The following is a 9,534-nucleotide window of genomic DNA, read 5'->3' on the forward strand; positions in this document are numbered from 1 at the left end:
GTGTGTGTGTGTGTGAGGTGTGAGTGTGTGTGTGTGAGGTGTGTGTGAGTGTGTGTGAAATGTGTGTGTGTGAGGTGTGAGTGTGTGTGTGAGGTGTGTGTGAGTGTGTGTGAAATGTGTGTGTGAAATTGTGTGTGTGTGTGTGTGAGGTGTGAGTGTGTGTGTGTGTGTGTGTGAGGTGTGAGTGTGTGTGTGTGTGTGTGTGAGGTGTGTGTGTGTGTGTGAGGTGTGAGTGTGTGTGTGAAATTGTGTGTGTGTGTGTGTGAGGTGTGAGTGTGTGTGTGTGTGTGTGTGTGAGGTGTGAGTGTGTGTGTGTGAGGTGTGAGTGTGTGTGTGTGAGTGTGTGTGAGTGTGTGTGTGAGGTGTGTGTGTGTGTGAGTGTGTGTGTGTGTGAGTGTGTGTGTGTGAGGTGTGTGTGTGTGAGGTGTGTGTGTGTGTGTGTGTGTGAGGTGTGTGTGTGTGTGTGAGGTGTGTGTGAGTGTGTGTGAAATGTGTGTGTGAAATTGTGTGTGTGTGTGTGTGAGGTGTGAGTGTGTGTGTGTGAGGTGTGTGTGAGTGTGTGTGAAATGTGTGTGTGAAATTGTGTGTGTGTGTGTGTGAGGTGTGAGTGTGTGTGTGTGTGTGAGGTGTGAGTGTGTGTGTGTGTGAGTGTGTGTGTGTGTGAGGTGTGTGTGTGTGTGTGAGGTGTGAGTGTGTGTGTGAAATTGTGTGTGTGTGTGTGAGGTGTGTGTGTGTGTGTGAGTGTGTGTGTGTGTGTGAGGTGTGAGTGTGTGTGTGAATGTGTGTGTGTGAGTGTGTGTGTGTGAGGTGTGAGTGTGTGTGAGTGTGTGTGTGTGTGTGTGAGGTGTGAGTGTGTGTGTGTGAGGTGTGTGTGTGTGTGTGAGGTGTGTGTGTGAGGTGTGAGTGTGTGTGTGTGAGTGTGTGTGTGTGTGTGTGTGTGAGGTGTGAGTGTGTGTGTGTGTGTGAGGTGTGAGTGTGTGTGTGTGTGAGTGTGTGTGAAATGTGTGTGTGAAATTGTGTGTGTGTGAGGTGTGAGTGTGTGTGTGTGTGTGTGTGTGTGTTGGGGGACACGTGGCTCACACACACCTCACAGCCAGGGGAAGGCTGTGGAGGGAGACCTGCAGGCCTTTCCCGAGGAGGGTCGGAGGCGGGTGGAGAACCCGAGAGGACGAGCGTGGAGAACCTGTTGGCTTCGTTGCCTGGCCCCATCGCAGGGCTGGCAGGGCAGGAATGACTCCTCCGCGGGCCCAGGAGCCTCCCAGGGCCGCCCACAGAAGTCAGGTGGGTCAGTGGGGTCAGTGCTTATCAACTGGGGATGATCGTGCCCCAGGGAATGCTGGGAATGCGTCGGGGCGTTTTCGGTTGGCATAGCTGGGGAGCGGGGTGGGGTGCTCCCGGCATCCCGTGGGCAGAGGCCATGGCTGCTGCTAACCACCCTGCAGTGCCCGGGACAGCCCCGGGACCCTGATCCTGCACACGTGTCAGGAGCGGCGAGGGTGGCGAACCTGGGTTAAGTGAGTGGCGAAGGGCACCCACATGCCAGGCGAACTGCTCTGTGGCTGGGCTGTCCCCCGGCTGTGCAGAGGCCTCCTGGGGGCCTGGAGGACCCCGGAAGGTGCTGGTGCCAAGGGAACATCGGGGGGCGGACAAGGCGATGACGGTGACATCTCTTCCCTCATCTCCCTGGAGGCCTCCGCCCCAGGCAGCACCCAGCTCAGGAGCCTTCTCACCTCCCTCACTGCAAACCTTGCTTGACATCCTGGACACCTAGTCCCCGGGGCACTCAGCCTGCTGGCAGGGAGGACTCTCTCACACACACACGCGCGCACACGCACACACATGCGCGTGCACACACGCACACACTCCACCCCATTATCAACAAGCTTTCCCCAGAGAGGGCACAGGCCCAAGCCCTGTAGGTGGGCTAGGTGGGGGCATGGCCAGCTGAGACAGACAGACAGGGCAGGGTCTGGGAAGGACAGGCAGCCGGCGGAGCATGAGTGGCCAGGAAGCCTCTGTTCCAGCTCGTGTCCTGTCTCCCCCCTCAGACTGGGCGTCATCTCAGAGAGTGGGGGCAGGGCTGTCCCCCCATCAGACAGGACAGCTGAGGACCCACAGCTGGGAGGAACGAGGATGTTGACTGGATTCCCAGTTAGGGAGCTTCTGAGGCGCCAGGGCTGGGCTGAGGTCTGCTCCTGGGGCCAGGCCCGCACTTCCAGGGCTCAGGCCCAGGTGAGGCCCGAGAAGCTGGGCGGCGGGGCCTAGGGTGTCCCTGAGGCTGGCTCAGGGGCAGGGCTGAGCCCGCACAGGCTGGGGGGCCGCCCGCTGGCCACTTCCCTCCCACCCACAGCACAACTCAGCTCTGCCCAGCTCTTCCTTTCCCCACTGTGTAAGGTGTGTGTGTGTATCATCATCCCCAGTTGATAACCACAGCGTGGTCTGCTGTGCTCCCCGCGTTCCCCAGCCCCCCACCCGCACCCCCAGCCCTGAGGCCTGGTCCCTGTGAGCCTGCTCCTGTGGCCGCCGAGGGCCCAGCCGCGGCACCGAGGGCCTGCTTTCCAGGTTGAGGACAGTTCTCTCTGTCCCCCAAGCTTTATTTCTGTTGCTGGGGTTCCCTCACGCCGGCCTTGTCCCCAGGCAGCTGCCACAGTGGTGAGCAGTCCCCGCCCTCGCCCCAACGTCAGCCTCTCAGTGGGGACCAGGAGAAAGCTCCTGTGTCTGAACCACAGCCTGTTTTCTCCCCAACTGTCTGAGGAAGAGGACCCTCAAGGGGACACAGCCCCTTTCCGGGGGGGCCGGTCTGCAGAGCACAGGCCTGGGATGTGCCCCGGATCCTACCTGGGGAGTACATCGTTTTGGTGGCTAGTCTGGTGCTTGACAGTTGAAGGTTCTGGGGGGAGGGGAGGAGGACCCCACCCCCGCCCAGAACGCTCCAATTGCTGTGGGTTCCTAGGTCGGTGGCTCCTTTTAACAGCTGCCTTTCCGGTCTCTCTCCTCCCCACCGCCCCCAGGGGGCGCTCTGAGGCCCTCTCCCCGCAGGGATGGGAGACTCAGCACCCACCCCAGGGGGCCTCGGCCAGGTGGGCTGTCCTCATGTACAGGATGGGGCAGAAGTAGGCTTACAGTTGTTCCTAGGAAAATAATACAATAATTAACAATAATTCAAAAATAAACTGCTTTGCGGACTCATAACTGTAACCTACTTTGGCCCCACCCTGCGTATCCAATCAGGACAAGTTCTAGTCCGGCTCCTTCAGCCCAGAGCTTGTCCCTGACATCCCAGCCTGACTTTTTATCCTGAAAACTTCCTCATTTCCAAAAGCCACTTTTCTGCTGACACCGCGTTCTCCCTGCCTGTCTGTTCTGTCGCTCCTCTCACAGACGCCAGCTGTATAGGATGAGGGGTCATCCACCCCAGCATGACCAAACCTTAACCCATTCCTTCTGCAATGACCCTATTTCCAAATAAGGGCATGTGCGGAGGTCCTGAGGTAGGACTTCAACGTATCTTTTTTGGGGGGACACAACTCCACCCTTGACCTCTCTGGGGCATGGTTAGCCTGCTGGCCTGGCTGACAGGCCTCTCCCTGGGGAAGAGGGACTCTGGCAGGGAGGGCTGCCTGTGGCACAGTTTTCTAGCACAGAATGTAGGGCCATTGAGGATGGGGATTGTCCAGGTTGCCCGGTGCTCCTCGGCCCTGCCGGGCAGTGCATCAAGCACAGGGCGGACGCTCGGGCAACCGAATGGAATCAGAGCCTTGTTCCAAGTGGACTGCAGGCAAGTCCTCTCTGCCTCCCTTTTAGGTCTCAATTTCCTCATCTATAAGAATATAAATGGCCCGGTGCATGAAATTCGTGCACGGCCGGGGGGAGAGGGGGGTGTCCCTCAGCCCGGCCTGCACCTTCTCCAATCTGGGACTCTTTGGGGGATGTCTGACTGCCTCTCACAATCCGGAACCACTGGCTCCTAACCGCTTGCCCGCCTGCCTGCCAGCCTGATTGCCCCTAACTGCTCCCCTGCTGGCCTGATTGCCCCTAACTGCTCCCCTGCTGGCCTGATTGCCCCAACTGCCTCTGCCTTGCCCTGCACCTAGGACCCAGGATTCCCTTCCACTGGCTGGCTGCAGGCACCTAGGACCCTAGCCAGCTTCACCTGGGCTGGCTGCAGCCGCAGGGGACCGTGGGGCAGGCTGCTTGTCCCTATCCCGGACTGCAGCCTGGCTGGTCCCCATTCCTCTCTCACAAGCTCATTTGTGCCTGGCTCAGCCCCATTCCTCTCTCCCTAGTGTTGAGTGCCTGAGCTGTTACGGTGTGAGGGTGTGAGGGTGTGAGGGCGTGATGACCATTTGCATATTAGCTCTTTATTATATAAATTATAATTTACTAAATTCTTTGTGTGGCAAACACTGGACTAAGAACTCTTCACTTCTTGAATCCTTAAAACAGCTCAAGGCCATGGTATCATTATTCCCATTTTATTGATGAAGAAAGTGAGGTCCAGAGGTGACACAGTAAAAAATATGTATTTGGTCTCTGCCCTGGTTCCTGACCTAGAGCTCCGAAATCCCTAAGAGTTTCCTGAGGGATAGGAGCACCTTTTGTTTAATGAGGTGGCTCTTGGAGCCTTCTTGATGGCCTCAGGATGGGGGCTGTCGCCAGAATGTCTAAGCCATGAACTTTCAGCCCCAACCTCCTCCTCCAGGGAAGGGCAGGGGTCTGGGGACTGAGTTAATAAGCCATCATGCCTAGACACAAGACGGAAGGAAGATGAAGCAGCCAATGAAAAGCAGGAACGTACAGGAAGAAGAAGAAGTGGAGGCAACAGAGAAGGGAGCTAAACCCAGCACCTGATTCCTCCCTTTGTCTGGGATGCAGACCAGGGATTGTCAACCGCTGTGCCACAAGCATTTTAAAACATGCAATACCTGACTATTTAGTCAGGGCACTGGCCTCTTTTCCCTTAGATTGTAAACAATATGGCAACAGCCAACACAACAATAGCCATCCTGTGTGAATGAATAAAAATTACACCTATTTTTTTTTTGTCAGGTTGGCAAAAAATTTAATGTATTTTTTTGTGTGCCACAGAATTTTAGTAATTAGTTTATGTGCCACGTGAAGAAAAAGTTTGAAAACACCGATGTAGACGCTACCTGCCTGTTAGTCACGAAGTAGCCGTCGTGGTTATCGGAGAAAAAGAGACTACATTTACATAAGTTTTATTACAGTATCTTGTTCTAATTGTCCTATTTTACCTTCAGTTACGGTTGTTCATCTCTTCCTGGGCCTAATCCATAAATTAGACTTTGTTATGTATCGGAAAACACAGCCTATATAGGGCTCAGTACAATCTGCAGTTCCAGGCACCCACTGGGGCCTTGGACCATGTTCCGTGGATAAGGGGACGGCTGTAGTCGAATACAGTGCATATGTTATAATGCTGTTGTCACCAGGAACCAATACTTTCATTGTAAGAGACAAAGACACGGAAAATCAAAGAAATAATAAAAAAAAATCTACCTTGTCTCTGTGATGAAACCTCCATAAAACTTTCGGAAGTACTGGGCTTAGAGAGCTTCTGGGTGGGGGACGTATCCACCTGCTGGAGGGTGGCACCTCCCAATCCCACAGGGACAGAAGCTCTGGGGTCCCTTCTGGGGTCCCTGTACTTCCTCATCTGGCTCTCCCCTTGTACCCTTCATCATGTCCTTATATAACACACTGCTACATGTAAGGAAGGTGTCCCTGAGTTCTGTGAGCTGTCATAGTGAATTATGGAATCTGAGAAGGGGGTTGTGGGAACTCCTGCTTAGAGCTGCTCAGTCAGAAGTACAGATGACAACCCAGGACTTGGGACTGGCGTCTGGCGTGGGGGCAGTCCTGCGGGACGGAGCCCTAGCCCCACGGGATCTGATGCTGAAGCCTCCATCTTATAGAAAAACTGCTGTTTGAAATTTTCACCCTGCTATTTTGGCTTCTGTAAATACTTGCTTGCTTAAATAATATGGAAAATAAGCCTACTCCCATTCCAGAGAGGCCATCAACTCTGCCCCAGACAGAGTTGTCAGTGCTGGCACCAGGCCAGGCCTTGGGATATGGTCTCATGGCCCCTTCCCAGCACACAGGCCTTCTTTCTCAGGAGGCCCGGAAGTCTCATTCCAAATTTGGGAGACAAAGAACTAGGAAAAGTATAAATAGGGAAGGTTTCCTCCATGTTGGGGGCTCAGAATTTGAAAGACACATTTTTCTCTGGGCCCACGCAGAATTATAATAACATGTAACTCCCCTTTCTCTAAGTGTTGCTTGGTTTTTCTCTGGTCTTCTGTAACAATGCTATCTTCAAGGAAGACAGTCCAGAGCTGAACTGGATTGCAGGACTCCCAGCTGGTGCCTGCAGAGCTGGAGGATTGGTTGCTGTGGGAAAAGCAACCCCCTCCCCGCCACACACACACACTTTTGGCGTCAGCAGTACTTTGTGTGTAAAGGACACGAGTTCTCCTTTTTGAGACACCTTGCCCAAGGTCACACAGCTGGTAAGTGGCCGAGCCGGGATTTGAACCATTATCTTCTGCTGGCCCCACTTAGAGAGGAAATGAGGTGGGCTTTGGGGCTCCCTGTGGTCTCCGTCTTCCTTCAGGGATTCCACCATTCGCCTCTTGGCTCCTTTGCAGCACCCAGCACTAGGCTGGCACTCAATCCCTGCTCGGGAAATATTTGTCAAATGACAGTGTGGTAATCCCTCCTCGTGACCCGGGTTCTGCCCATGAGGAGGTGCCAGGGGCAGGGTGTGGGTGAGAGCAGGCGTTCTCCTCTACGACGGCCTCCCAACTGGGGCAGGGCTCTCCCGGGGCCTTTGTTCTGTCTGCTGTTGGGGCCTTACCTGGAGTTTCACGTCGGAAACACTTGAACTTGGCCTTCAGCTCAGGTGCTTCCAGAAGACCCTTTAAGGCGGGGTTAGGGGAGACCCTCCCCCGAGAAGGGAAGGCATGCTGAGCAGTGAGGAACCAAGGGGTCTAGGCTGACGGTCTAGAGCCCAGGCTGAGGTCTGTCCAGGCCAGGCTTGCAGATAGACAATGGGGCTTGGCAGGCGGGTGACGGTGATGTGCCTGCCCCCTGTATGGACACAGCCTTCGAGAGCCCCGAGGGACCTTCACGAGCCCCGAGGGGCCTTCACGAGCCAACATGCTCGGTTCACAAGCACTTCTTCAAGCCTGCCCTCCGGCTGGCACTGCGCTCCCGCCCCTGGCCTGGCAGCTCCTGCAGCCCCAGGACTTTGGGACTCGTTTCCCAGATCTGCAGATCTGGCCTACGCCAGAAGGCCAGGCCCAGCCTTCATCTCCGCTGTGTTTGGCCCACGCTTGCCCACAGCCAGCCAGCAGGAAATACTGGCCCTCCAAGCAGTTCCTTGTGCGGGTGGCTTCTCTCACCCCAGGCAGTTTGCTTCTGCCCCTTGCCGGCTCCTGGGCGATTGTTACTGTCTGCTGTCTACTGTCTGCTGCTCCCACTGCTTGCGGTCTCTCGTAGACAGTCCGCAGGCCTTGGCAGACCTGTTCCTCCTCCTCCTCTGAGCTCTCTTCTCCCCTGGGAGTTCCTAGACTCACTTTCTCCTTGTGTGGGTCCTGCTGGTAGGTGGGGGGAGGGTAAGAGGATGCCAGGGCCTTAGGGGTCACCTGGTCACTCTCCCTGATTTTGGAGGAGAGGTGGCTTTCCTGGGCTTGCACAGCGTCAGTGACAGAACCAGAGCTGGGGTCCACGTCTCCTGGCTCCTGCAGCACACACAGTGTACGCTCTTGTGCGTGTGGTCGGGGAAGGGGGTGACCACATGGCTCTGTGGGCCTCTGGAGGATGGACTACAGCTGTCACAGGAAATTTCTGTCTTTTTTTTTTTTTTTTAATATCTTTATTGATTTTAGAGAGGAAGGGAGAGATAGAAACATCAATGAAGCCGAAACTGGTTTGGCTCAGTGGATAGAGCGTCGGCCTGCGGACTGAAAAGTCCCGGGTTCGATTCCGGTCAAGGGCATGTACCTGGGTTGTGGGCACATCCCCAGTAGATGTGCAGGAGGCGGCTGATTGATGTTTCTCTCCCATCGATGTTTCTGGCTCTCTATCTCTCTCCCTTCCTCTCTGTAAAAAAATCAATAAAATATATTAAAAAAAAAAAAAACATCAATGAAGAGCCCTAGCCAGCTTGGCTCAGTGGATAGAGCGTCGGCCTGCAGACTGAAGGGTTCCAGGTTCGATTCTGGTCAAGGGCATATGCCTGGGTTGTGGATACAGGCTCCATCCCCAGTAGGGGGCATGCAGAAGGCAGCCAATCAATGATCCTCTCTCATCATTGATGTTTCTATCTCTCTCTCCCTCTCCTTTCCTCTCTGAAATAAAAAAAAATATATTAAAAAAACAACAAACATCAATGAAGAGAATCATTGGCTGGCTGCTTCCTGCACGCCCCCTACTGGGGATGGAGCCTGCAACCTGGGCACATGCTCTTGTCTGGAATTGAACCCAGGGCCCTTGAGTCCACAGGCCGACGCTCTATCCACTGAGCCAAACCGTGTAGGGCCATAGGAAATTTCTTAGAGAAGGTGCATTTGAGCTGGGTCTTAGAGGATGAATAAGAGTTGATGGAGGGTGGGAGGGGGCTTTGCGGGGAGGGCCTTGAACACTCATGAGGGTTAAGGAACAGATGGGCTGGGGGCAGTTCCCTGAGAGTCAGCAGGACCTTTCAAAATCCCTATCAGGCCGGTTTAACCTTGGGCCAACCCCAAACCCTCCCTGGGCCTGTGTCTTCATCCACAACAAGAGGAAATCCACACGACTTTGTAGGTGCTATTCATGATCATAGTATTAATTATAATGGATGTTTATTGGGTGCTTATAAGTAAGTGCCAGGTGCTGGGCCAAGTGAACCCTTGACATATATTGTGCAATCCTTGCAGCAAACCCACGCCCGACTCGAGCAAGGTCTCTGAGTAAATGCTTTACAGCATGTCATGGCCATTCAGCACAATCCTAGGCACATACTAACCCCTCAGTAAGTTGTGTAACAATGACAACAAATCATGACGACAGAATTTGGTTGACGACTGCCTCGCTGTTTTCTTGCCTCTTCCCCTCCAGCGCGGTCTGCTGAGCCCCTTCCTGGAAGCAACTTTCTTGGGAACTTCCTCCTCCAGGAAGCCTTCCTAGACCAGCATGGCACCTGAGGCCTTTCACAGCCCTTCTACCCTGCATCTCTATTCTATTTGTATGGTTCTCGGGGATCCAGAATGTTGGCCTGTGTCCCTGTCCCTCAGTCTGAGTGGTCCCACAAGCTCCTCAGGGCAAGGGATGGAGGCAGAGTGGGCAGATGCAAGGGGAGGGGGGGCAATGTGAGCACAGCAGGCCCCTCCCCTGAGACCCCCATAAGTCTCTGCACAGGAAGTCTACCCAGGGTCATGTGGGGACTCCAAACAGATCCTCCAGACTCACAGGAGGGTGGCTGGACCCCAGCCACGAGTCCAGGGCAGCAGCACAAATAGGACACCTGTC

This window comes from Myotis yumanensis, unplaced genomic scaffold, assembly GCF_028538775.1.
Source record: "Myotis yumanensis isolate MYYU_CA2020_CCGP unplaced genomic scaffold, mMyoYum1.0.hap1 SCAF_6, whole genome shotgun sequence".
In the NCBI taxonomy this organism is placed as follows: Eukaryota; Metazoa; Chordata; class Mammalia; order Chiroptera; family Vespertilionidae; genus Myotis; species Myotis yumanensis.